The 27,513-nt window shown below is 36.7% G+C and overlaps 1 long non-coding RNA gene across 3 annotated transcripts in view; it reads left to right on the forward strand.

Annotated features, from left to right (window-relative positions):
- Positions 1–27,513, forward strand: part of LOC119154214 — a 190,401-nt gene that overhangs the window by 69,841 nt on the left and 93,047 nt on the right. For all 3 annotated transcript variants that reach the window (XR_005106378.1, XR_005106377.1, XR_005106379.1), the window contains exon 5: positions 21,667–21,766. This is a non-coding gene — a long non-coding RNA (uncharacterized LOC119154214). The remainder of the gene's footprint in view (positions 1–21,666; positions 21,767–27,513) is intronic.

Genomic DNA, 27,513 nt, shown 5'->3' on the forward strand with positions numbered 1-27,513 from the left:
TGCCTTTTTCCTCCAGTTTAGAATGTATTTTTTTGCCAAACTGGAACATTTGAAAATCCTCTAGGACATGGAAGACTGAGCTATATTGTTGTCTATCAGCTTCTGTAACTGTGACATAAGTACTTTATATATATATATGTATATATATATGAATTATTTTTGAGGTGTGATATATTTGAGGTGAAATGTTTGCCTTTTATAAGCCAGTACACCCATTTATGTGCTCAGCTATGGTGGACTTTGTCTCTTTTTGGTCTTTATTCAGTGTTAGGTCAGTATTTCTTCTGTTTGAGTAACTTGAGCTGCAGAGTGTCCATGTTCTCAAACAGGATCTTAGTATCCACAAAGTAAATAATATTGAAGGGAAAAATTTATAGCTATACCACCCAGAAGGTTCTTTAATTCATTTAATCTCCTGAGCACTTCTGAAGGTGCACTCTCAGTTCAGAACCCACGCTCAGTCTTTTATCATTTGTCAGGGTCCCAAGTTGATGTGACATTGTCTACTGTCCTTTGCAGAGAGATTTTTCTTAGAACTCTGCAAAGGTGTAAGTCTAGTCTCTATGTTTTTACTCAGAAAAACTGTACAACTGTGGGTTTTAACAAAGCTTTTAAATGCATCCTCAGTTTTAGTAACTGTTACTTTGACAAGATTAATTTCTTGTATCTTGAGTTCTTCAATGATTATTTTCACTCAGGAGGGCACCTGTTTTCCCCAGGATGAAGAATCTCACTACTTTTTAATAGACAAAAAGAACTACTGTAAACATAGCTGCATCCAATAATGAAAAACTACTCAAAATTACAAGTTTCAAAATATAATTTAGCTTTGCAGTGTACTTCACCTGAATCTGTTCTGTAGTCACACAGAGGCTCAAAGGCATGAGTGACGTTACTGGAGAGCAGTGGATTCTGAAAACCCAGATAAGTGCAGTGGTGCTCATCAAAGCCACACTTGTTTGTGCAGGCTAGATCAGCTGCGAGCTGCAAATCTGTGTAATAGGTGGGATTTTACAGTGCAATCACGATTTTGCTCTCTGAAACTATATTGATGGGCTTTCCCTGTTGGGCTTTCCCTATTGATCTGCCTCCTAAAAAGTACTGAATGTTCATTGTGATGTCTTTGGTGGAAAAAGGGTACTGTTTCTTCTATAATATTTATTCCTTAAGAAACGTTCTATAGTCTAAGGAAGCATAGTAAATGCCTTGAAACATGGATGAAACTTATTTCCTGTGTGAATCCCACAGGATGGGACAGTGATCGTGACTTTTTTCTCCGGTTGTATTAGGCTCAACAAAAAAAAAGAGATTTCGATTTTTATGTCAAGGTAAAGAATATGTCAATGTTGTTAAATGAAAAAAGAATCTTTTTAAAATTAGTAAAGTTCATAATTTTTGACAAGAGTCAAATCTAGAGTACAGCTATGCATGCTTTTGAAAATACTTCTGCATGTGAATGGCTTAGCAGATATGAATGTAACTCCCCTGAGTTCCCTTCTGGAATGACAATATTGTTTGCAGAACCTCCAGTTTTTAATGTTAAACTCAAAAGTAGAAACTTTCTTTAATTAGTTGGGCTGGAGAGTAAGGAAGCGATCTTAGTTAGGAGAGCAAAAATAACATTTTAATTTATTTTTTTCCCCAAATTCTGACTGGAGATGATTAGCAGCTGTGGGCTTTACTGTCTTTTAAAGAAACACAAAATAGTACAAAGACTTGTTAAAGTTCACTTATGTGCCGTTGAGTTACTAAACATTGATATTTATTCAGAAAACCTGAAGGCTAATATATTTAGTGCTACTCCCTCCACTGTCATAATTAAAATGCTCCAAGATGTTTATTTCCTCTAATCTTCAGCATTTTGTCTTTATGAAATGGAAACGATATTTACAAATACTGCTAGCGAATTCAGAAAGTCAACGAAATGTGTGAATTCTCTTATAGAAGTACATTTACAAAAGTAAGGTCCAGGGCAACCATAATGCAGAACTGTGTGGTGGTGATGGTATGGTTTTCCTGAGACAACTAGCAGCCACATCTCTTTTCCCATACATAAATGGCAGTCAGCAATAGCTAGAAACAAAAGACCCCTCTCTCACTCTCTGAATACAGTGACATTCATTCTCAGAGAAGCAGGGGCAGCTTTTTGAAAGCAGACTTCTTCAGTCCAACAATAACACACAATGAGTTATTGACTTGTTTATATATGGAGCTCTTTTCAGTAACTAACTCTGACTCCCCACAGTCTGGACAAATGATTGATTTCGTTGTTAGAAAAAGAGAAAGCTCTTGCACTAAACTCTGTAGTGCAAACTACTTTTTCCCCATTTGTTCCCCCACTGAATAGGACCTTATTAAAATGCACTTTCCAAAAAATACCTGCAGCTGGCCTTTATAAGCATGTTTTGTATATATAAATAAGTAATTTGTCCCACTCTTTTGTATGGTAACAAACCATTGGAGAACATTGTCAACATATATATGAAGGTTGAGTATCATAGGATTTTGATTAAACAATATTATTTATATCTATATGCATATAAAGCATAATTTAAAAAGTATTTACAGTAACTGTTTGCTAGTTGGTTGCAAATACTTTTAAAAGTTAGTAGGCGTGATGGTTTGTTACTGAGAAATTCCTATTTCCTTTTGACACCAGTTGTTAAACACACCATACACGTTATTTTGATACTTTTTTTTATATGATCAAGTAAACAAATATTTGAAAGTATTAATTGGTAAATTTTGCACATTGTCTTAGTATATAATCTATTATGTTTTATTTTTTGGTTACACTGTTTAAGTTAATTCTTTATAAACATATATGCAGAACATTTTATTTTAAAGAAAGTGAGCCTTCTTATGTCCTCTTCTATTGCTATGGAGTTTCTTTAATAAGTAAATAAGCATTTGGTTTCTTTTTTATAAATTTTAATACTGTGACATACTGCTTAAAATAATGCCGAATTTGTCCAACAGCTGCATTGCAGGAATAATTTTTATATAGCAAAAAAGGGATGCAGGCTTCTACCAAGCCCTGCAAATTGTGAGTTACAAAACATCACGGGAAGTTAAGCAGTCATTAGAATGTTGCTAAAGGTATGTTTCCAATGCATTTTACTAACACATATGGAAATGCAATGAAGGATTAATGGAGTTAATACCACATTACTTCTGATTCCCCAGGTTCTTGCACCTGTGAAGTTGTGTTAGCCACGGCACACAGAATGTAAAATACTAGCAGATCAGATGCAAAATGCTAGCATTTTACTGCAACATGACATAAATTATGTAGAAAGCTACTCAAGTTTGAAGGAAGTAAGGTATCGGATCTCATATCTGTGTGAATATTCTTTGTGCCTCTTACAAGATTTAAGGAACTGTTGATTTTCTATTTCTATAGGTTTCTATGGCTATAAAAAGAAAATGGGAAAGCGTAAAGTGTGGATTTTTAATCTGGAATATCAACCTTGAAATTTGCTGGTTTTGTTCTAATTCTGTGAGTTAATCACGTCATACCCTGTTTTTACAAATTTGTATTCTTTCCATCTTTTGTGTATGTATTTCTTTTATCGCCTTTCTTTTCATACTTAATCTTTAATTGGTTTTCCATAAAAAAAATATTTTGCTTATCATACTTCCTTCCCTTTTCTTTCTTTAATGTAGTTTTCCTAACATAATTTATCTCCCTTTTGGAGTGCTAGCACAGGCCATCAGTTTCCACCTATCAATCCTGCCCAGGCAGATCTGATTAACGAAATATATAATATTGGCATAACTTATGACATGATATAAGTGATGACATTCTGATGTTCACTAGAACCTAGGTAGAATTTCCAAAGATTTAATTAAAAAAAAATTCCTAGAGGGTAACTTGCAAGGAGGAAAAAAATAAATTGGTTGCTTTGCTTTTATCCATTTTCATATGAACACCAGGGATTAGCATACTTTTGAAAAAGCATGTATAAGCAGAGCAAAGGGGGCTTGGGAAGAGCTATATTTTCTATAGAAAACCATGCATAGAGCAGAATTCTGCTGCAGAAATGAATGCATGTCTTGGTATCTTTAACTTCTCTGTGTCTTGCTCTGTGCCTTGTGGACGTAGATCAGGAGCTCATAGTAGCATCATTCTCAACTGGCTGTGGAGGACTGGGGGAGGAAAAGGAAGAGCTATTCTTCTGTGTAGCTTCTGTAGCCTTTTGTGAAGAGCCAGAGATGCATAGGATTTTCCTGTGATCTCGACGTATCCATACTTACAATTGACTTGTCCCTCCCCCCGTGTATCTGAATGTCCTGGGACAGACCCTCAGCTGCAGTGAAGTGGTGTCAGTTGAAGTTGGTGGCTTTTTACTCATTTAATTGAGTGACATGCAAACCTGGACTTACGCCTTCTCCAGTGAAGCCTTTCAGAAAATCTCTGAACAGCAGCTTCGTAGAGCTTTTTAGCTTTTGTTTCTCCTACAGCTTCAGGTGTTACACAAGGAATTAAATAAGGGTGATCAGGAACAGGTCTTGGTCTTGGAAAGACATTATGATGCAGTCTATTTGTTTTATTGGACAAGTTACACTCATTTCACTGGAGAAACATATCTGTTTTCTGTCTGAAATGTAACCAACAGTTTATTTTTTTTCAGTCAATACAGTCCCATTCAACAGCGATAAGCATGATACAAGAATAAAATTAGGTGTATGCTGAAAAAAATAGGACATCTTAGTATCTTTCTTTTCCATTAAACAGAAGTAAAGATCGGTATGCAAATTTGCAAAGAATTGTACCTTAAACCAACTCTTTTGGCTTAAACTTTTGTTTAATTTTTCTTTAAAGATGCTTTACTTTGTTTTTACCTTAGGCATAAAAATCCGGGTCTGTTGTGTCCTGAAATCCTTAGTAGTGGCATAAGAATTTGTGACAACAAAGTTCTCAGATTCTTTTCAAGTGTCCAGGCATTTAGTCATATTTAGAATCAGAATTTTAGCAATATTTTTGGTCAAATATTGTCAATATTTAGTCAAATATAATACATAGCTAACTTTGTTAGCCCTTTGCTCATGCCATGACAAAAACTTTTCTGTGATAAGGCTAACAGTAATCAGCTTTAACTTATATTTACTTAAAAGCTTACCCATCTGCTCCCAGTTCTTCTGGTTTTGTTTTCAGCTCTAATTGCTGAAGACCAGTGGGTGTACTAGTGTCAATCAAGTCGCCTTGTGACAGCAAGCATATACAGACCCTTTTTTTCTTTTCTAGAGATTTCATTTACCACCCTTAGGTGAATAGTTTGAATTGGTTTAGACCTTGGGACAGTAGATGAAATCCTGGTTTCATTGAAGTTAGCAACTGAGCCTCTCATACTGATCCCTTCTGGCAGGTACCTAGGGGAAGGCAAAGCCATCATGGAATGCCTACTGCTCCAAAACGAAAACGCAGATGTGAGGCCATCGCTACTATAGGTAGTCTACAAGTATCATTTAAATAGGACCCCCTCAGAGACTTGGGGCCTGGGAGTTTTAAACAACCCCTGCAAAAGCAATTGACTACTGTCAAAAGTAACATGGTCTTAATATTTTTTTAACCTTGTCTCTACTGCATATAAACTAGACGCTGTTTTCCCAACTGAAAAATGTATTTGGGATGTATGAAGTTTTTAGGTTAGTTATTCTGAAAGATGTTTTTTTTAAGAATTATATTGCAAGCCAAGTGAACCCTAATAACATTTAAAATATCCGCCTTTTCAAGTTGGTGTAAAATGAAAACCAAATGTACATAAAAGTGCTTATATGGAAATGTGTAAGAAAATGCCAATATGTTTATATGAAAATGCTTCATTGTGTTTTAATCCACGTGTATGTAGTATGTTATTTTTCATTCTTCAGTTGGAGTTTGCAATGAATGTTCAGAAACGAAAAATCATTAGATATTCTTTCAATGATATCAGAGGAATTATATTTAAATCCAGGTGAAGCAAGTGAATTAAATAATCTTGTTGTCAAATAAGAGAAAAAATACCATAAAATCTATATTTGAAGGCCAGAAGAGTTATTTTTTGTAACTGATTTTAAAGTTGATTTTGATGTCCATGTAAAAATGGGACGATTTTCTACCGCTGTGCTTCTTAGTGAACCAGTAAAGTAATTGCCAAAACTAATTTCAGGATACAACTTTCTGAATCTTTAGATTTACATCTTTTTTTCTGTGGATATTGTGATACCCAGTAGCAAAGGGTAATTTCCCCAACAGACAGAGCAAGAGCTGTACTAGGCAAGAGCTAAGAACTCAATATTCTTCTGTAAACTGGCTTCAGGAACACACACAAAAAAAGTCTCCAGGATGCCTATATATATGTGACCCTATTTTAAACGTATGCTCTCATTGGCTTATGATTCAGTTCCATTAAAAAATTTAACTGTGCTTATCAGAAACAGCTACGTATCTGGAAGGTCAGTATTAATACTGACTGGCACAAACCCCCTCAGTCCTTATTAAAGTAAATGAATTTTATAATGAGTGATGGCTTTAATGAATATTTTTTTTTAAAAAGATTATTCATATTCTGGAATGCCTCTGGATATAAGACACTGGTCACTTTGTTAACACTGTATCTATTAAAACTTGAAAGGTATTTGTAAATTCTTTAGCAAGATTGGTGACTGATTTTCTCTTTTCTCTGTGAAAACAACTATTGCGTTTCTCCCCTCGTTTTTTTTCTCTTTTTTTATCTTCCTAATTCCATATTGAGTAGGTCTGACATGGACTCTTTAACTTTCTTCTCCTTTCTAGCCCTTTCTGTGTAAAAATACGTTGAAGGTTAAATTCTAGCTCCAATTAACTCAAAGGCCAATCAAAAAATAAGTAGTGTCAGGATCCATGGTTACAATCAAATGTTCTGTTTTGTTGACATTTAACATTGATAGAAGTAAAAGTAGGTAGTTCATAGTTCTGTGGAAGAAGTGGTGTCCAGTTATATATTCTGCCCCCAAACACAAGTTGGGCAAGTGCAATTTCATTCCTCTTCCCTTGTGCCAGAATGGAAATAAATTTTATTGACCCTTTTACTTGCATAGAAGATTCCTCCCTTGTGGCCAGCTTCAGCACCTTTACTTGCATGATGAAAATGTTTAGAGAAGACTGTGTCCTCTCCCCTTACTGCTGCCAGCCTACTTTCTGCTGATGTGTTTTGAACAAAAGAACCCCCCACCAGTGGTTGCGTGTTCCCACTCAAAGGATGGATGGGAAGCTTGAAATGAGATAAAAATTCAATATATTCCAATACATTCAATGTAGTAATTGTAAATATGTTTCATGTCATGTGTGACTCCAGCACTGTGTTTGACCCCACGTAGAGGATGTATTCATCCTTCCTATAGAGAAAACCTCCCTGACTGCAGTGGGTATGAAAAACTGATCTGTTAAACTCACTTTTTATCAATTCTGCAGAGTTCTGAAGAGATTAAGGATGTTTTCTTCAAATTTTGTTTCCTACAGTTTTTAGTACGCAATTCCTTTCACTAGTAAAACAATTTTTGAAGGAGATTTTTCACCCTAGCAAAACATTTAGTATTCAGTTAAGAGTTTAAGTAACTCCTTTGCTTTTGTTAGAACGGTGTTGCTGCTACAATGAAAATTGTTAAAATCAGTTTTGTTCATTTAGGGAAAAAGTGTAGTTCACAATGTCAAGATTTAGTAAGCCAATCATAAGATTATGCAGGAAATATAATGAAAAACTATTAAATCAAGCATTTTTCTTACAATGGCTCATGTTATGAAGTTGACAGTGTATTGTATAAATGAAATTTTAATATGAAATTGATGGCAGATAAAAGTTAAAAAATATTTGCATGTAGGTTTCTGGATGGCAAAAAAATTTTCCTTTCTAATATTATTAATACATACATCTTATACATATAATATATACATTTTATACACATATACCATTAAATATATATTAAAATTTCATTTGTTGGAATAATTTAAAATATTTTTAGAATTATATCAATGATATTGCATTTTTCTACCATGAATTTTTATTTGACATTAACTTGTTTACAGGAACATTACTTTTCCTTGTCCTCTACTGGTTTCTAACTCATCTTTTTCTTAAATAAAACAGACTCACTAAACAACGTATACATGTAGACTTCAACCTTGAGCTCCCTACTTCAGCAGAAATCCTAAACTATCTGCCTGAGATTGGGACAAACAGCTTTTCCAGTTCCATGTGTTTGGTAATTTTAATTCTGCCTGCTAAAAGGCATGTACCATAATAAAAAGCTTTTAATGACACATCACTTATTAGCAGAAATATGGAGATAGAAAACAAACACTATTTATTATTAGCATAACAAAAATACTGCCCAGAACCATCCTTGCAATGTTTAGAAGGCCAGAAAAAATAAAAAGGAACAACAAAATTTATGTAAAGATGGAGAGAGAAATATGTCTTAAGTGGACAAAATATTGAACAACTTTTTGGTTCTAGATGCTTAAAATCTTCTGGTACGTAATAGTCAGTTAATTTACAGACACTAAATTTTCTATTTAGAGCTTGCAAATGAATACCCTGCATATAAAAATCCACTGGATTTTCTTTAAGGTTTGCGAATCACATGCAATAGCCATTCAGGTTTTTCACTTATCATCTTCAGTAGGATGTTGTATCTGTCCTCCTAAAGACTTCTGGCACACGGAAAAGTATGGCAGTGGTGCCAGGCGCTGCACCTCCCAGTGCCCAAGCACCTGGTACAGGACAGGGCACCCTGCTGTTTGAAGGAGTCTGAACCTGCGTGGCAGAGCTCGCCGTTAGTCTGTCAGCAGCCGTAACCTATGAGCAGCAAAGAAGCAACTAGGAGGAGGTGAGAAGCTGCTCTAAGTGGCACAGTGTGCAAAGTGGTTGTAGTTGTAGCTCTCTGGTTCTCTTTGATGGAATTGTAACATCCATCACTCAGAGAATGTAGGCCCGTTTATTTTGTCTTTTGAATAACTCCATCGGTTGTCAATATTTCATATGTCTTTCAATGTGGATATTAATTTTAATATCACTTGATGTTAGCCTGAATACCGATTCAATAATACTTCCATGTTAAATGATCCAGCTTTATCTTTAAATATTCCTTCTTTTTTATGGTTCATCTAAGTAAAAAAATTCTTATAAGTGTAATTCAAATAAAAGATGATGAATTGCATTAGTGGGCATAGTGATTATCAACTATATTTTGAAAAATAAGGAAATGTAGATATAGTTAGTCATCCAAGATTAGGTTTTGATTCACTAACAACTTAATGAGACGTTCAAGCTAGCAAACAACATCCAATTGTGTAACACAATTGGTACATGGTACTTTTCATATTATTTGAAAGGTGCTGAATCCAAACATTTGCACCCATCGTCCATCACTAGTTGTGGCACCATCACAGCCTTACTTTCAGATTTTTTTTCTGTTTTCTGATTACCTAATTAATAGTCTTGTTTCTATTTTACAATGAAAGCAATAAAGGTCCATGAAATTTCCATTTCTCTGCTTCCTTAACATTCCTCCTCTGAGATTCTAGAAGCTGAGTGCTGTCAGACCTGTATTTGGAAAACATTTGGGCATGCAAAAATGCAGATAGGTACAGAATACGACTTTCAAAATGTAGGCAGTATTTCCTCTCTGCTGGGAGGGAAAATGCTGGAAACTTTGATGAGAAAGTCATAATTTTGCAGAATTTATTACTTATTATAAAAATTCTTCCATGCCTTTTGTTTTGCCTGGTTTAGAAAATAATTACAGATGCTGAGCTCAGATCCTAGTGTAAATCAATACTGAAGTTGTTGAAGCTTGGCTGATCTATACCAGCTGAGGATTTGTTTCACTAAATGGGAACTCTTATTTGCTGTCTTACAATTGCGTATCTCCTGCCCCTTGTTCAGATTTCAATTGACAGGTTCAGTGCAAAGTGGCTTGGAGCACTCTCTGATAACGTGAGTGGACTCTGAGCAATATAGCATTTAAACTGACAGCTGACTTTATAGTGCCAGCCTAAACAGGAGAGGCATGAAGAGATACTGATAATAGATGGGCTTTATGTATAGATGTAATAAAAATAACTGATACACTTGTTTGCTGTCAATTTGCAGTAGCACCAGTAGGCTTTAGCTTATAAAATACCTTCCAGAGCTGCCTTGAAACCTATGTAGTGTATAATCATTAGCAGTTCATTAGACTTGAAGATATTATAAACATTATAAGTATTTACTAGTCCAGGTATAAATGACACGGTCGTCCCTCACCTTGGTGGGCAGAGATTATGGAAGAAGAAAAGTTTTAGCGTAGCAAGAAAAAGATGCTTCTCCCAGAAGGTGAAATTTTGCAAGGCTGCAATATTCAGGGAACCTCAACTTCTCCCACATCAGCACCGTTACCCTGTTGTGCACCAGCCCAAGGAGATGACCCTCCTATATTTTTAATGAGAAAAGTAGCTTATTCTTTGCATGTGCTTTTTTTTTTTTTTTTTTTTTTTTTTGCTATGTTGTGTTCATTTACCATTCCCTCACCCAACTCCTGTACAAGTGTCACTTCCATGATGAGTTTTCCTGGAGAATGAGGAGTAAAATGTGTAGGCTCTCTGTAGCACAATGAAAGCACGCATTTTTTTCAACTTATGCGTACGTAAGCCTTCTTTTGTGAATAAGACTCATAGGGTCAGATAATGTTTAAAGGGAAAGGCTTTATGTCTCTCAGGCCTGCATGTTTCCACATGGATGCTTCTACACACACACAGATTGAATTATGAACAGACCTATTAATGCTGGGATCACAAAAGGTCAAGTTTTGTCTTCTTTTACCTCTATTCAGGATTGCTTTTGAAAGGGGGGGAAAAAAGGGATTTGCAGAAAAAAAGATTCATGATGAAGAATTTTACAGGTCTTTTTTTCTGTCCTTTAGCAACATCTGGGAGTTGGAAAAAAAAATCTTATTATGTAAAATAGTCCAGGGGTATTGTATTACTAGATTTTAATATATCTCAGTTGGGTCACTTGTAGGGTTACCTTATGGAATGACTTGCTACCTAAGGAACAAAAACACTAAAAGGGAACTTGAGCAAAATTTTGCTGCTGCTGCTATAGTGGATGTGTTTAATTGAAGAAAAATCATAAAAATATTCAAAGTAAAAACTTTGAATGTTTAATTTTTTGATACTAGTAGAAGTCTACACCCTAAAAAATTTTCTCAAGAAAATCTTACATTGAAGTTGAACTACTCCTTCAGAACCTTCAGACTATCAACTTGAAAAGTTATATTAAAATTGTATGTAAAATTTTATGTTACAAAGTGCTCTGCCAGGTCTCACTGTAAGTAATTATATTATTTTCACAAATATCTTTGCAAGAGGAAAATCAAATATTATTGAAGTTTCTGCTACTGTATTTTCATGTTCTATATCCAGTCATGCAGAGTCAAGCAATCACTCTAATACATAAAAATATTTTCTCCTATATTTTCTACAGAAAACATAGTTGAGAAACAGAGAACTGAGACTGAAATAATAATAGATGCTTTTAAGATGGTAAAAGGCTAACATTATACCCTAAAGCTCTGCATTACATTTGGCTACTTTTTATGTATGTATGTTTGCATGTATGGATGAGGAATGCAAATAGTTGCAAGTATGAATCTCTAAAGTACACTGCTGCTCACTTTTGTTAATACTAATAATGTATTACTGTGTCTTTATGCTTTGCTTATAATTGCAAAAGATAGAAAATATCCTGAAATAGAAAAATGCACACGTGATGTAGAATTTGTAAGTGTGATTTAAGGCTGGACATTAGTCACTGAAGTTCAGAGAAACCTAAGGAAGCTAAGGAAATGGGAATTATGATAACAAATTAAATGCATTAATAGCACATTGTAAAGAATTTTAGCATTAATTATACAATTAAAATTTTTGAAATGTCATATAATTTTTTTCTCACAGGGATAGAAAAGAAAGCTGTAGTAAAAATACACATGGCTTAAAGCTTTGTCTTCAAAAAGAGTAAAAATATTTTATTTAAAGTAAAAATGAAAAGACTGTGGCTCAAGTAGGATGAGAATAATACTGAACATAATAAAACCCCCACTAAGTTATAACTTGCATGAAATAGATATACCACATGAGATTCCACAAAAATGAGGCTCATTACATTTTTTTCCTTCTAAGTACTTAATGAAATTCCAGATCTCACTTCTGCAAGATATCATTGTTCTGGGGTTTTTTTTGTGTAAAAATAAGGAAAAGCAAACAAATAATTGTAGTAAATCTAAGTTTGCATAATATGGAGTAAAAAAGTGTAAGTTGTTATTAACTCACTAGGGCAAACACTTCTTTAAATGATGCTTTGGTTCTCTCCCTGTAGCCAGGGTCAATGTCAGAGACTCAGCTGGAGTGGAAGGGATTGAGCAGTACATGACAATGTTCGTATTCTTTTTTTAATATGCAGGAATATGTAGGTCTTGTGTTTTCATAATTGTTATCTTGTATCAATAATAGAATAGAATAAGAGATTAGTAATACAGAAGGATCTGTGTTTGAGCTGTTGGAAAACCTTTTGCCTTCAATATATGTTACAATGTCCTTCAAACAAAAGACAGAATAAATAAAATTGAGAAATCTTATACAATTCAGGACTTTATGGCTGCCTTGATAGTGTGAATATGGTTTCCTATATGTACGTACATACTCTGCAGTAAAACAGAATAAGAAAATCATGTGATTGCCCATGCAATACAAGGCTATAACTCTTTAACTGCCGTGTACAACCTGACCCAGTTATTTCTTTGAAGCCATTAAAACTAATGGTATATGTAATCTAATTTTCTTTAAGTTAGATGCACAATTACATATGAAAAATGAAGTTGGGAACACAAATGGAGACAGCTGGAGGCATCAGCTCAAACATACTATGGTCCCAGTATTTTATTTGTGTTTATACTGTAGAGCTTACGTTTTTGAGTAAGATATGAAGTTTCACGTTTCCATACTGAAAAATAACTCCATAACTATATTCCTATGTTTAAATTATGTAACTGGTGTATGACTGGTAAGACTTAGCAATTCTGACCCCCGAAATTTCTGAAACCAAAGGGTGAAGAGAATTTGGGCTGGCTTTTTGGAAGTATCCCTGTTTTGCGCATCCTGCTGCTGTCAGCTCTTTCTGAAGGCTAATTTCATTACCATTTCTTAATGGTTTACAAAATTTAACATGATGGTGATGATTACATAGTTTATATTATCAGCTATTTTTAACAGCTCCAAGAATGTAGATGTTTTAAAATGTAGCTGCAGTATTACTGTGTCTATTGGATATAGACATTTCACCACTGGAAAGGCTACTTTTATTTTTTTCAAAAAGTATAATCTTGATTTTTGAATGCATGGCAGGAATGATTTTTACTTTAGTTAGGCCTCTTGTATACTTCCTTGATTTGAGGCACTCTTTTGTCCTTCCCAAATTCATAAAGAATAATATATATAATACTTATTGTAATGAAAATATGTCATGAAAGATACATAAACATATTGGAAATGTTTTAATGAAAGCTGGGAGAATATGTGCCAAATATATTGAAAGAAATATGTACAGTTTATACATAGAAGTTCTTTGGGAGTTAAAGATTTATGTAATCCTTTTTAATTTTAATGTACGCCACTTGTTTGTAACAATTGCATTTTGTAATTGCAATTGTAAAATAAACAGAGTTTGTAAATTGCAGATTATGGAAAGAATGAAAGTGTTTTTTCCAGTTATAAAAAGGTCATGATAACTGTATAATTACTGGTGATTTATGTGGTTTTCTATAAAATGTGAAATAAATGGGAAGGAAAACTGTGCTTATTCCTTGCATTTGCCGTTCTTATACGTGTTTTTTCCTCTTTTTCTCTAGAGGCATAAAAACATACCTATAGCCCTGTATTAGAAATATTTTGATATGTAGAAGTTATATGTGTATTACAGGTCCTGTCCAACCTGGAACATTAAGGCCACATCCTTTCTGTGGGCTGGTAAGGAAAATCTGATAGGTGTCACATCAACATTAGCTCTTTCTAGTAGCTGTTGTAGTTTAACTGTTCAGGTGAGGAAACTGATTGATGAATTACAAGCAGCTGTCTACAGCTATAGAGGTCACCTCACTGAACCTGCTCCACTTTTCCAGGCTAAGCAGGAACAGGGGTGTCTGTTGTCAACAGAATATTATGGAGCTTCCTACAGGCAGGATGTTGTTGTGGGATCTGTGCATGAAGCAGGGTATGTTTAAATAGTCTTTTATGACTATTTATTGTGATTTTTTTTTTAAAAAATGTAGCTTCTTCTTACTAATGTTGTATATACCTCTGTGAACCCTGGAATGTGTTTTTTGAAATTAGTGTTTCTTGTTGTTTGGGGAAGGGGCTTAGAGGTGGTTTGTAATAGTCTTTAACTTAAATTTGTTAAAATATTTATAAATTATCAATTCATTTCACTGATTAGTTTTGGAAGACAGTGAGCAGAACATAAATGTACATATATATATATATATATATCTGTACACACGCATGCCCCTAAACTCTTCTTTTGAAAGTTACATTCCGTGAAACTGAAGAGCCCTTCTTAGCAGATTTTCCTGGAAAGTTAAAAGCCTTGAGAACTGCTTGAAAATCTACAGTATTCATAAGAAAAGATACTAATACATCTGGGAAAATAAATTTTCAGTTATAAACCTATTCTAAGCTGTGTTTAACATTATTTTAACAGACAAATATTCTGATTTTTGATCACTAGCATATCCACTTTAGATGTGGATGTGTATATCCACTTTGACCAGTAGATAGCTATGTGAGAACTAAATTCAGGATGATTTTTACACAGCAAGGTTTGCGCTACGGTCCCTAGAACAATGTTAGGTACCTGTTATGGAGCCTAACAAGCTCAAATGAAGAGAACAGGAGTGCTTTGCTGGATTTAGGTCAACTTTATGAACAACTTCTGGAACCTACTGTCAGATTTTTTTCAGCCCAGCCTGCCCTTAGTTCTTTCAGCAGTTAAATTGCTATAATGGTAACTCTGAATCTTATTTCTTGAACTCTGTTACATAGCAGCATAGCTGATGTCTTCTTTCTCTTTCACTGCTCTCCCACAGAAAGAAAATGGGTGAATATCCAAGTTTCAGATATTCATTGTGTCCTATAGCAAGCTGCTGTACTGAGTACTGTGCCTGTGTTACACATCTACAGGAAACCTATAGAATTCACTGTTATCACTCAAGAAATCAACTTGCCGTATGATCTCTCTCTCCCAGGAAAGCCTAGTTCTAAACCAATTTTTTTTTCCTTTTTGTGTTATGGTGCTTTGCTATATTATAAACTGTGGTAATTTCAGACTTTGCTTTGGAAAAAACCTTCATAATTTTAATTTCTTTGCCAGAGAAGAAAACAAGAAGCTTTGTGCAGGTCAGGTTGTGCTGTTTTGGCCAAGTCTCTAGAAAACATGTATAGCTCAGTTGTACATCAATGGGGAGATATTATGGACCAATGTTTCATATTGAATATTCAGAAAATGAAGAGAAGCTCTTCATTTCTGACTGTGGTGCCCTACCCAGGCTGTAATAGGGAGTGAAACATAATGTGAGGTGTTCCTCGGCATTAAAATCAATCACAGCTGAGTTTTGGGTGTTTTCCATATTCTGGAATTAAAAATGTTTAAATGAGCATAAGGAAGCGGGTGATGGTCTTTGTTGGGACTAGCCTGGAACAATTAGCTTAGAGGACTAGAGCCTGCAGATACTGCAAGTTAAATACTTCATTATTCAGTTTGTCTTAGTTCTTCGTGTGCTTGTGAAGTGATTGAATATGGTACCTATATAGCTGCACAGATTGGGAATTAGACCTACTTGGATATTTGTTGCAACTAAACCTAATCCATAACCACACTTTGTTCTTCAGAGACACTCACAATGAACTGCTGGCTGAATTGGAAATACTTGCCTGTCAATATACATGTATGTCGTTAACTCTTATGTTTTCCTGAACTAATCAGTACGAAAATAAATTTTGACCTTGTATCATCCAGGTTGATTCTGTGTAAAGTCCTTTTGATTTTCTGCAGCTGTTCCCTCACCGGGCCAGGATCAGGCTCCCTGCTGCCCCAGGAATTGCAGTGCTCCTGAGTCCTTACTGCAGGTGGGGCTCGGGGTGCTGCTGCAAACTAAATTAAAAGGCTGGGCGTGTGTTGGGTTTTTTTTATACTGCTGTTGGAAATCCTGGAACTTTTGAGGCAGTTTTAGATATTTTGGGTATTCCATATGCTTAAAGCAGCATAATTTCTTAGCTAAGTCATAGCATGGCTACTGAAAGTAAGTCCCTTCCATCACTTTGTGTGGTGGGACTGTATTCCATGTGCCTTGTAGGCAGGCATGTAATCATATCATACAAGTGTATATTTTCAGTCCATAACTGTCAGTCATGTCAGTTCAATTTTTTGGCTTTCTCAAGCTTTGATATTGTTCCCAAATATTTGAAAGAAAATTTTTCTAGCACTGCATAGATTCTTTTTTTGTCTAAGAAATATGATTTTCAGAGCTATGGAAATGTTTTTTTCTAACTTGAAGCACATAAATAATTCACTTAACTCTGTTTTTATTACATTAAGAGGAACACTTGCTCGTTAGCAGGTACTGGGATCTTAGGTATCTATTGTAAATATAATTGCCATCTTGTATCAGTCCCTTTTTGAAAAAAAACCAAAACCATTCAGTTCTTTTTAAAATTTGGGATGACTTCTGCCTTGAGTGTACCTTTGTGTTACACCTGGACTGAGTGTGAAGTGAACATTTTTATGAAAATTTTAACCCTTTCTGTCAAAATTGCTGCGTGTTTTTTTTGTGAGAAGGAATACTTGCGGTTTTAATCTCAAAACTGCAGAGGAAGAGTAACTGCCAACAGGCAACTTCAGCAGGCAGAAACCTGCACCTTTTTTTGTTTCTATGAACCATTTTGGTCTTCAGAACAGTTGGTGGTGGATTTTTCTAATAGGTTTCATCATTTCAAGCAATAGTTCTGATTTTTATTTTAGGACCGTACTCTCTTGAGGTACTTAAGACGGATACATTATAATATGCTGAAATATATTTTCATCTTATGCATAAGAAGTCCAGATTGAATCGAATGTATTCCACACAAACAACACCACTACACTTATCAGCTTATTCATAGATCACAACAGAACTCAGCTATTGACTTTAGTATGAGCAGGAATAGGGCTTGAATAGCTTTTGTTTGAAACATCATGTATATGCTCATGTTCAATCAAAACTATATGTCAAATATATTACAGTCATAAAAATGTCTTCCAACACATTTGTATGTTGTACAATCAGTCTCAGTGTGTATTTTTTCAGCACTAGTTTTTCTGACAAGATTTTTTTTCCGCTTCCTTCCTCCAATTAATAATACTTCTTTACAAGTCCCGTAGAAGAATTAATCAAGTAGTTAACAGCTCAGAGTCAACTGATAAAAGAAAAGCAAGGGGAGGTGGGTGGGTGTGCAGTTTGGGGAGGAGATGTGGTTGCACATAGAGCTGAGCTGCTAAGCGAGATGCTTATTTATTTGGTTTGGTGCAATTTTGACCTCTGATTTCTGGTTGCTTTGTATTTGATTGTTACCTGGTTTATGTTTAGTTTTTACTCCATCGCAAAATAGATGCAAGGTAAAAAGTTTGTTTCGCTGTGCAGTCCACCACCCTCCCCTGCAGTACACTGTGAATACTTGTCTAATCACTTGCATAATTCTGATGTATCTGGCTATTCATCTTAAATTGTCATTGAATCAAGCATTGCATGTGTGCAGACTGACTTAATTAAATCATATAAGACCAAACCATACTGCAGGTAAAGAAGCATATTCTGTGCCTTGGGTTTTTTTTTTAATAAAAAATGAGATAAATGAAGAGTACAACACACAATGCATTCTTGTCATAAGCGCTGTGCAGCACAATCTGCTGTAATCCTGTGCTTGCACTCACAGGTTAGATTATTCTGAGGTGCCAGTGCTTACTTCTGTGGAATGCGAAGATATTACGTCATATGTCTACAGGGAATATAGGTCCTGATTTATAGATGAAGGTTGCTAGCTCTGATTTGAATACAAATTATTTTCTTTTTTTGTATGACATTAAAGGATAGTTATAGCTGTATACATACAGAAATGCTAACAATGATGTGTTTTTGGTGTACTTTGCTGGTTTAGGTGAATTCGAAACACCCAGGTGTCACCTAATGGTATATGTCCTGATTTTGGCTGGGATAGAGTTAAATTTTTTTCTAAGTAGCTGGTACAATGCTGTGGCTTGGATTTAGTATGAGAATAATATTGATAACATCCTGATGTTTTAGTTGTTGTTAAGTAGTGCTTAACTTATGTGAAGGACATTTCAAGTTTCCCATGCTCTGCCAGTGGGAAGGTGCGCAAGACATTGGGAGGGGACACAGCCAGGACAGCCGACCCTAACTAGCCAAAGAGATATTCCATACTATAGAATGACATGCCCAGTATATAAATCTGGGGGAAGAAGGAAGAGGGGGGTGTTGGGATGTTTGGAGTTACTGCACTTTGTCCTCCCAAGTCACTACTACGCGTGGCGGAGCCCTGCTGTCCTGGGGGTGGCTGGGCACCTGCCTGCCCCTGGGGAGGGGGGAGGGGATTCCTCGCTTTGCTTCGCTTCCATGTGCGGCTTTTGCTTTGCCCATTAAACTAAAGTGTCTTTATCTCAACCCACGGGTTTTCTCACTTCTACCCTTCCGATTCTCTCCCCCATCCCACTGGAGGGGAATGAGCGAGTGGCTGCGTGGGGCTGAGCTGCTGGCTGGGGTTAAACAGCAACAGTATAGTACCAACATTTTTTAGCTGTTTGTCCAGCAAGCTTTGCATTTGTTATCTGCCATTTTTAATCATGATTTCATAAATTATTTCATTGACAAAATTATGCATTGACTCTACATTTTGATTAGCGTTTTTCACCAATGGCCTGATTCTCCTCATAGATTACAGATGAAAGGTTCAATTTGGAGCATAGCTGAATGAACCTAGACTTTCAGTTAAAAACAGAGTTCAGTTTGTCTATTTTTTTTATTACTGAGATCAAACAGATATGTACATATGGATGTGTATATATGTGTTTGTGTGTGTTATGTACTTAAAACAACAAACAAGAAGTTCTTTGCATCCCATTTTCATACTTTTCAGTTCCTAAATATATTGAAAGATTTCAAACTTCTCTTCAGGGTTGAATTTTCTCTTTATTCTTTTGAGATAACTTTACAGATAAACTTTATGGGTGGTCTGTGTATCTGTATTGAGTTGTATTGCATCAAGGATGGAAACTATCTTGCACCAGTTCTGGGTAAATGCAGTGTGCTTGCAGCACGGAGAATTGAATAAAGATCTACGAGAACTGGAAGGCGTAGACAGCAGCTTCCAAACTGGTTCATATCAGCTACGTGAACTGGTTTACTTGAGGTGATTGAAGTAAATATATCTTTTTAAAAATACCTAAAACGTGGAATTCTAAGACTTTGATCTTAAAGTAGTTGCGATTTACATACAAACTTTTTTCAGCAAACTATCCCCATCTGGCCCTTAAACCAGTTTTGCTTTAAACCAGTTTCTTCTGTAAGAATGGGGTTAAACATATAGTTATCCTCTGGATTAAGGATGTTTTAAAGACTGTATTAAGTATTTTCTTCTGAATCAAAAAGGACACTGAAAATATCTGAAAAAACCTGGATTTATGTTGTTCTTGTACCATGTGGCAAGTAAAAAATATAGAAAACAGTCTAAATATTTTCTGAATAGGTTAAGATCTGTCTAGCAGTAAATGGATTCACTTTAATTTTTTGTTCTTCCTGGGTGCTGTAATATTGAAGGGAAAGCAGAGATGTAGAATGGAAAGTTAACTCGGTGAGAATGAACAAGTGTTGGTTTCCCCTCTCAAAAGAATAATCTTGTTAACTTAAATGATAAAGGACTTCCAATTAATATTCAGGTTTTTTTGGAGCAGTGATTTTATTTTATTTTTTTTAGAAGTAAATCAGAAAGTACAAATTGTTGTTACTTTCTCTGTTAAGACCTGTTCGCTGTGATCCAGGCCTGTGACTTGTATTTTTATTGTCCTTTACCCCTATAATGGTTAAAGGGTTGGATCAAAGGGAAGGAAGTTCTTTCAGCAGTGCCAGGCATTTAGAACTTCTCTCCTTGCTGCTTAGGTGTTTTGACAGGGTTTTCTCCTTCACTTCAGACTCCATTCTTGTCAAGCACGTTGTGGTGCTGGCCACCTGCTGCTTTCCACCATCCACGGGTTGCAAAGGACGGGATGAAAGACCCTGTTCATTGAAACCAAATTTGCTGGGAGGAAAACTTGTTCCCAGTCACAGAGAAGAGGACTTGTCCTTCATGTTTTCTTCTTCGAACATGTCAGGGTCAGGCAGTATGGGCAGTATCTTCCCTCTGGAGGTTTTCCTTTGGATCACCTGTTCTCAGCTGCAGAAGATGCTGGATAAGGATAACCTTAAGGCTTAACACCCTTGTGGCTTTTCAGCCAGAGCCCTTTCAAGCTGTAGGAGACGTGCTAGACTGGGACATGATTATAACTGTCTTTTGTGAGGTGATGTAAAACAAAATCACTCTTGCTGTCCTCACAGGATGCAAACTACCGAAATGTTATATTTCCCTTTTTGGTACCTTTTTTAAAAAAGAAAAAAAAGGGAGCACAAAAAGTAAGCATTGCAGTAATGAAAGTCAGTGCTGTATGCAGTGTTAATCCTTACCTATAGAGCATCTAAAAAGGTGTCAGCATATATATGCTGTTATATGAAGCTCAGTGCTCGTATAGAGAAAGCCCTGAATTTTGTGTTGGCCTTGCATTTCTTCAGTTGTTATGCTGAAAGCACCATTTTTTTCATATGAAAGACAAATAGTTGCTCTGAGCCTAAAATATGAAGTATAGAAGTTAAAAGTTGTGAAATATCTGATGGGTTTAAGGAATGTCAGGCTTTGTGTAACAGATACTTTAAAACATTGTATTCGAGTCCATCTTATAAACTAGAAGCTTTTTCAGATTTGGTATTTTTTTCATACAGTGGTATGGTACTTCAAGTGAACAAAATACCAAGATTATAATGCTACCTTTTCCCTTCAATAGCAGTAGCTATGGAGTTTTCAAATGCCTCCTTACTCTCTTTTAAGGCAAAAACTTTCAGAGGAATGCTGACAGTTGTGCAGACAGTATCTATGTCTAGCAAATACTGTGACAGGCTCTGCAGAGCAAAGGAATGGATGCTGATAGCCCTGCAACCTCTCTAAATGCAATTTGGAAGGTTTTACTTGGTTGACTTGTGTGTACTCTGTAGCCTGAATGCCTTATTTGTGGTTGGAGAACATCAGTAGTGTTGCTCTAACGCAATGTTCTGCTTAGCTTCATTCGAAAGGAATCCAGTTTCATGTTCCAAGACATGGGATGAAATGGAGTGTGAGAAGTGGGAATAGCTAGGAGATCTGCCTCGAAGGTGCTTATCTAGCTCTAAATAAAAATGCTAATGTGGATGCATCCAGATAATTACTGAGAGTTGATTGTTGTTTTGTTTGGCATCTTTAACTTGCATATATTTGTTTTTCAGGTATATGAAGGTGACAAAAGCACATGGGAAGAAGTACTTTATTAAAGAAAAGTAACTGGGAAATTACTCTGAGAATCAATCCAAAGCTATTATTAAAAGGGTAAGTAAATGACCACTTTGAATTCAAGTATTAGATGGCTCAGAATTAAATGATTTCAGGCTTTCACTCAGAAAAATCGGGCTTTTACAGCTTTGGTGACCACTAGGATTACCACAGGGAATCAATATGTAGGGCTATTCCTACACCACAGTGGTAGCAATTGCCAGGTGCTTGCTGTGCTCAGACATCCGAGAGAGTCATGACACGGATGCACAGGAAGGAATCTCAGAGGGCAAGTGACAATAGAACTCAAGCCCTGGTACAAGCTTCTGCTGGCACTTCTCCTCCATAGGTAGCTAACGATCTTAATGGGCTTCTTTCTATCAATTGACTTTGAGTAAGCAGCTGATTTACCTCCTGCTGTGTTTTCTTAGCTCATTCCTTGCATAGCTGGCATATTTTTTGGTGAAAATAATGTGTACAAAACCTCTTTATTCTATTCCTTGTCTAACCAGGTGGTCATATAATATCACTTTGTTAATTTGAATTTTGTATCCAGATGTATGTATTTGGTTTTGAAAATGATTGCATTTTCCTTTTGTGCCCCTTCTGGCAACTGCTTTTCAAAACAGTGGTAAATGCTTGACACTTTCATGGTAACTATAATACTTTCTTCCAATTTGATGGGAACATTAACTTACAGGGCTGTTCTGATAGGACAGCCTATTCTATAGTCCAACCCTTATGCAGAGAGATGTTTAAAAGCTCTGTTGTCCACACAGAGCTGGTCAGATGAGGGTTTTTGTGTAAATTCCCATATTTTCTGTAAGTAGGTGTCTTTCCTTAATCTGAAGTTCATTGTTGTATCAGTAACGTTGGCTCCAGGGAAGCCTAGAGCAGAATCTACTACAACTGATCTATGCTCAAGTAAGACTACTGGAAAAAAAACAGAATGAATGGATCCATTAAAGAATTAGTATTTGAATCAAATTGCTCTGGCATCATTGAAACACCATTATCCAAAAAAGCTAACTAGTGATCATTCTTGTTATATGTTGAAAATTCATCTGCTTTGAAAGCAGCTGGCAGAAGCTGGCTCCATTCCTGAAGCTCTTTATTGAAAACCTCTTTAAGCCAGAGACAAATCTCTTTTCTTTCTGAGAGTGTTTTTCAGTGGTACTAACTTCTGGAAAACCACAAAAAATTTGTCCAAAATTTATTTTTAAATTGCAGTCAGGGCTATATCCACATTCCTGTATAAACTAGTTTTGAATGTAGTTTTTATCAGTAGTTCTGTTTCATACAGTGTTCTTCTTCAGAATCGAGTGTCTATAGGAGTATTTATTGTAGCCAGGTCAAAATACTAAGTTGTTACTCAAGATGACAAAAAGCCTAGATCAACTGAAAACTGACATCTGAGACTTCCTATGTCAATTATCATGAACCAAGTACACTGAGTGAGATCTCTTGGGAGGGGAAAATAATCTAATAAATGCATACTTTAAAGTGTTTGAAAGCAGCTTATTGCCGAGTTCAATAAATAAGCAATAACAACAGAAAGAACATGGAGCTGCTACTTTTGAAATATTCTGTGTTTGTGATGCCTTGTGCTTTCATTCCTTCCCTGGTGGGACTTTTCATTTCGTTCTGCTTGTCCCTTTTTTTGTTTCTGGGAGAACAGTTCTACCCAGAGATCTACTAACAGAGATTCAGGGACAGACTTCTACAAAAACACTGTATCAGAGTTGATTAATATTCCCATAATTTTTTTAGTAAACAGGGGTTTCCCTGTTACGTGACTGATCTCTGTTGTTTAGTTTTATTTCTCTAGATTAAGATTTACCGTTGAAAGCTTCACCACTAGTGCTACCTTTTGTGTCCAAAGTTGATGTGAGAAGAGCCTGAGGTGAAATAATTCCACTTGCAGATGTGAATAGGTTAATCCAAGAACTGCTTGAAGGGATTATACTGTGAAAATATGTACCTGTAAAATTCAATTTGTCTAATCCAAAATTGTTTCTTCTCTGTCAATGTTTCACCACTGTTCAGTTTCTGTCACTGTTCTTCATTTTTGCAGCACAGTTTCCTTTACGGTGTGTTATTAACACTTTCGTTAGAGATACTATTAAACTTTGCAGCTGTTAATGTCAATTTTGCCCTGTCAGTACTGCAAACAGTGGAAGTTATTCTTGCAAGCCATCAGCATCGGGCTTGTTTTAAGCAGATCTTCTCAAAGCCATGTGGCATGTGCTGGATTACCACTACTCGTTCCAACAGCATCTGGGTTCACTGGGGCTGGGATGATGTTAATGTCTGCACACTTAGACAAACCTATTTTACACTGAATGGAACCCACCAAGAGTTCTCAAATGCTTATATCTCAGTTGAAGGGCAGTGACAAATAGCTTAGACTATTAAATCTTAAATTATTTTTTTTTGTGGAGGGAGTATGTGACGACCTCTACATAGCATGACTATGACATGAAATTGGCAAGGGATGTTTATGAATAAAGATACCTTTCATATGAACGCGTTTAGATGCTTTAAGATACTGTTCGTCATTCTCAGATGCTCGATTTGCAGCCAGAAAACCAAGAAAGGTAGGTGAGCTCAGGATTTTGCTCAGTGATTCCTACTTGATGTACAGTCCTTCCCTTGCAAAGATACCAGTCGCTTTACAGCTTTTGTCTAGTAAAAATTCATCGCGTTGTTACATAATCATTAAAAAAAATAAATACATGCTGCTTTGTTTTCAAATTGTACCTGATTTGTACTACTTTTGTCTGCTAGATTAAACATCCCTTTACATAGGGAGTCAATGCACCACTCGATGTCAATGAAACCTGCGTTATTGTAGACGAATGATCCTACATTTTACTGTAAAGGTCTCTGGGGATGGAACCCCTTGTTGAAACAACAGGGATTGCTACCTATAAGCCCTTTTGTTCTGGAATCTATGAGTTGATTAAAGTTCAAATGGAAGATTATTTATTTATTTCCTCCACACATAAAAGGCACATAAAACAAGTAGTAAAAATAGGAAAGGACCCTATGATCTTATTTACACTTTGATCTTTTCTTGATGGCTTCTTGAAGTTCATGTCAGTTTCTTTACTATTCTGTATGTAACATGCTCTATCCTTCCCTGTAAATTTCCTTGCTGGTATATTTGCTTTTATTGATGTACCTGTGACTTCCCCTCACTGTTTGTGCAAACTAATCTTCCTTTTTGTTAACATTTTAACACTTAGCATCTACAATCCTACATTCACAGTGGGGAAAAAGTAGCCTTTGTCTAGCAGGGAGACCAGGATGAATTTGGCAATCCCATACCTCCTCCCATTGGAGAGTTATTTCTCCTCCCTGTCCAGGAATAAAATAATGCATTGGATATACCTCTGGAGGTTTAGGTGACCTGCTTGTCATTCAAAGCCCTCTGTAGCCCAGGTCTTGGTGCCAGTCTTGGTAAGCTACCTGCTAGAGTAGAGGGAACGTGGTTTTGTTCACAGCTTTTGTTCACATACAATGTATGTAAGGGTTGCAGACCTCTGCCCATAAATGGTGGCTGATAAGGCTCCAGTGTCCTCACACTCAATGGTTCCAAAATTCTGAAGAGGTTTGTTAAGACCTTGGTCTTTGTAACTCCTTAAATATGATGTTCAGGGTTTTCACCGTCCCAGCCCTTGGGCCTGGGGCCACCATTGTGGTCGTTTGCCATTTCAAATGCTAGTGAAAGGATTTTGAATTGAAACCATGTTGATTAAGGTGGTGGAAGAAGTCTAGCTCTTATGGTAGATCTTTCTTCTGCAGGTGGGTTGGTTTGGTTTTTAGCACAGGGTATTCCTAGAGGTGACATGTAGATATGTCTCATGCTTTTTTCCTGACTTCATTTTAAAACAAATAAAACTATTTGGTTTTCCCTTAAGATTTGCATCTCTAAGAACGAATCTGTCGAAATCTTGACAGGACAAGAGGTGGGTTTATATTTTTCCTGTTGTCTCAAATGGTTTGTTTGTGGTGAGTTTCCTGAGGGGAGGACTTAAATGGTGTCAGATAAGCTCAACTGGTGGAAAGATGAGGAAGGATAAGGGACAGGTGTGCCTTGCATGAATACTTCATAGAAAAAAGCTCCTCATTCCATCAGGAGATGTATTGGCAGTCATGGTTGCGTCATCAGTAGTCAATGTGTTGTCTATATATCTCATTATTCCAATGTTTTAATGATAATAATATTTTTGCATGGAAATTACATTTTTGCATTGGAATTCATGCTATAATACTCCTATGTAAAAGACAGTGATGGCTGGTTGGGTTGTAGTCTCTGCTAATAGCAATGAAATACCTAATAATTCGGTTGTCTAAGCTGTTGATGTTATCAACAGAGAGAAAGAGAGAGTGATGCAAAATATCTTGTTTATCCTAAAACCAGTGTGAATTGTCCCAGGTAGGTGCCAATGTCATCTCATGGATTACAGGAAAATCTTTAACAACTTGCTTAGAGTAGATGACCCAACTTTTAAAATCTCATTTCTTCTAAATGAGCCAAGAACTCCTTTTAACCCAGCAGCCGAAATAGCTGTAGTGGCTACCGAAATTTAAATTGTCATGCCTCCATTTGGTAACTGGATGGAGCAAAATGCACTATCCATAGCTTTCTACTTTATCTTCTCTTATATAGATATCTGATATATAAACCAGTGATTCAACTAAACATGTTTATAGAAAAACTTGGATTTCAAACAAATGCATTTTTTGTATTACTACAGACTGAAGAAGCATATAAGATTAAGTGAACAAAAAATGTAACTTTATTAGGGTATTATATTTCTCTTTCCATGAGTAATTGTTGGATACTTCAAAGATACAACTGATTAATATTAATTAATTCACAGGTATCAGAATACCAAGGCAACTGGTGTACCAGTCTGGAAAACATTGTTTGGTGTCTGGTGTTCACTTCCAGTAGCTTCCCACAATCGTGAAACTGAATTATTTAAGAATTTGGAAGCCTATATATGTGTATATCCCCTTCCCCTTTCTTGAGCTCAGATGGGAAATTTAATATGGGTAACTTATGGATTTGATCTATTGCTCTGCCTAACCAGCCTTCCCCTTAGCATTCATTCCCAATGTGCCTGTGCTGGGTGAGGCTGGGGGGCAACGTGACGCAGCGGGCAGGTGGGATGGGCATGGTGCATGGGAACGCTTTGTCCAGTGATGGAGCTGGTTTAGTCCTGGTCCTCCGCACTTGGTCCACGTGTTACTGCCCCCTTCTCTCTTATCCTAAGAAAAAAACGAGACCCAAAGGATCCATTTTCTAGCCTAATCCATCACATGGCTAAGAAATAAGTTGCAAAAGTGAGGATGTGGAGGGTTTTGGGCAAGGAGGAGAGCATGGAGAGCAGAGGGGGCGATGAGAGCTTGCACCAGGGCTGTGGCTGGAGCCCCCCCAAGTACATGTAACCGCACGTCGGGGGTCGGCAGCGTTTGCAGACACGGCTTTGTAGCCAGAGGGTGGCGAAAGGCGGAGGGCTTGGGACTCGGGACTCGGACCCACCTGCCGGCGCCGTGCGCGGGGGCAGCCGGCGTGCGGCAGCGGGGCTGGAGCCGGGCGGCCGTCGGGGGTGAAGCGGCCCGGCCGGGGGCTCGCCGGCGGCCCCGCGGGGACGGGGAAGGGGGTGGCCGTGTGCGGGGTGGCCGTGTGCGGGGTGGCCGTGTGCGGGGTGGCCGTGTGCGGGGTGGCCGTGTGCGGGGTGGCCGTGTGGCGGCCGGCCTGGGGCCCGGCTGGCGGGGGCGGTGCTGGCTCG

Source organism: Falco rusticolus, chromosome 10 (assembly GCF_015220075.1).
Source record: "Falco rusticolus isolate bFalRus1 chromosome 10, bFalRus1.pri, whole genome shotgun sequence".
Lineage (NCBI taxonomy): Eukaryota > Metazoa > Chordata > Aves > Falconiformes > Falconidae > Falco > Falco rusticolus.